Below are 2,551 nucleotides of genomic sequence, written 5' to 3' on the forward strand. Positions count from 1 at the left end.
TGCTATTAACCTATTGTGAAAATCTTCGGCATTAGACTAGAATTGTCGGGAAGTAGGGCTGATGTGTATTTGCGCTGTTAGATAGTTCGGTACCCAGTTTCTTTGAAGCTGACGTCGTAACATAATGTTGACCATTCTGCCGTTGCCTCAGCTAAATGTGGTTGATAATTGTCATGGTGAAGAAGAAATATTAAAGTGTGTACCAATTGTTGCTCCTGTCGGGCAATCTGAGCAGCGCGTTATTCAACGAAACTTGGATTTATGGAGTTCGTGCGATGTAGCAAGTCATCTTAGGACGACCTGCACTATATAATTTGCAGTTTTTTCTCCAAGCAGCCCTCGCAACGGGCAAGAAAGTATTCATGGAATCGGTACATATCAAGAGTGCGCCGACTTGTTTCATATTGTATGATCTGTCCGAAAGGAGGTAACATAGGTGTTAGCCTGGATTTTTCTGTGGGTCCCAGACAGAAGCGGCTCATATTTATCTTTGCAAAGTACACAGTTTCTGCAAGGATGCCTCGTGTCATCGAGCCACCTGTGAACAACTATTTGCTAGGCTTTCCAAAAGCAGTATCATTTGGACATGGTTGAGTCTCAAGTCGCTTGTATACATCGCTGCTTTGCTGACTTCATTATCTTGTACTGAATAATGAACGCGAACTGGAATATCTATTCCTTGCCATCAAATTACCCCAGTTCAGGGTATATTCATATTGGATATATGTATACCACGAACGTACAGTAAGAGACTATGTAAAGCCCGAGCATGTTGCTATGAACTGGAGCCAAGTAGACTGTCTAAAGCAAAAACTTCGTCAGTTCGGTGCAGGGCTTACCTGAAGAATCCACGAGCTACGGAGACTAGTACAGTTACCCCAGTGTCGACCAAAGACCAGAAGCGCCCAAGAGCGAAGAGAGGGCATGTGGAACACATTTTGTTGAGTGTGACTCGAAATTCCCCAAGATCTCGAGATAAAAATTCGTAATCTGAAAACCCAGTAACTGAAGCCGATGTAATATCAAATAGGGGACGTGAGGTTCTTGAAGTGTTAGTTGTCATCTGCCGGAGCGAGAGCTTCAAATAACTCTCACATAACACTAGACACGCCGTTCAACAGTAAAGGGAATATGCATCGCAGAGTTGGGGCAGAAACTCTCCTCGTGGTTGGGCGAGCAAAATTATTAGGTTAGGCGAAATTCAAATAAAACGTAACTGCTAGTACACACAGACGAAAGTATTTAACGGTGATCCAGTTAGGCTGATAACTGGATGCTTGCACATGATGTCAGAATTAGAAGCGCCTGTCGTAAAGCCATTCAACATAGCATAAATTGAATTACGCGGATGTAGCTCAACTATACATTAGCAGAAAGGGGCTACTTTCATGTAGCTAGTACAAACCATGAAATTTTCACTTACATTATCGGCATTAAGAACAATCAATCTTGTAATCTAATATTAAATCCGTCATCAGATAACTGCTCCGAAAAACGAGTTTCAAAACAATCGCGTGAGAGAAACACTTTAGCCCTTCTGACAACAAGAAAAGTAGATGTTGTATCCGCCGACAAAGAGATAGTGATTGGCGAACATGGTTAGCGATGTTAGTCACCAAGAGAAAACATTTATAAAGAAATCAAAGGGATCATTCGCAAATATTGGAACTGATAGACAGTTCTACCTGAAAGACGCAGTAGAACACTTACTGCAAATTCCAAAATCATAGACGAGTTGTGGCTGATGTTCAGAATTACTATAAATCTCTGTGTAGGTAATAAAAAGACGACGATGCCCTGTTTTGGTTAAATAGTAAGACAACATTTTGAAATCGGTGCAAATTAAATTTTGTTACCTTCTTGCTAAGGAACAAATAGCGTATCTCTTTCTACTGTCTCTGACTCAATTGCTCTCCATTCTCTCGCACTGTTTTGCATGATACAGCCGTAGATTTTCCCACTAGTAGAGAGTTCTCGGCAAAGGTTACAGTATACTGATCACGTAAATTTTACCAATGTAGATGTTTCGGTTTCGAGGGAAATGATCGACTCAGTAATTCAAGTTGTAGTAATTGCACAGGTCACTCTTGTTTTCACACCATGCAGGGGCTCTTGACGTAATTGCTAACTACACTACTGGCTATTAAAATTGTTTTACCAAGAAGAAATGCAGATGATAAATGGGTATTCATTGGACAAATATATTATACTAGAACTGACATGTGATTACATTTTCACGCGATTTGGGTGCAAAGATCCTGATAAATCAGTACCCAGAACAACCACCTCTGGCCCTAATAACGGCCTTGATACGCCTGGGCATTGACTCAAACGGAGCGTGTATAGGTACAGTAGTGATCGGCGTATTCTGACGAGCCAGTTGCTCGGCCATCTTTGACCAGACGTTTTCAATTGGTGAGAGATCTGGAGAACGTGCTGGCCTGGGCAGCAGTCGAACATTTTCTGTATCCAGAAATCCCGTACAGAACCTGCAATATGAGGTCGTGCATTATCCTGCTGAAATGTAGGGCTTCGCAGGGATCGAATGAAG

This window comes from Schistocerca nitens, chromosome 2, assembly GCF_023898315.1.
Source record: "Schistocerca nitens isolate TAMUIC-IGC-003100 chromosome 2, iqSchNite1.1, whole genome shotgun sequence".
NCBI classification, from domain to species: Eukaryota; Metazoa; Arthropoda; class Insecta; order Orthoptera; family Acrididae; genus Schistocerca; species Schistocerca nitens.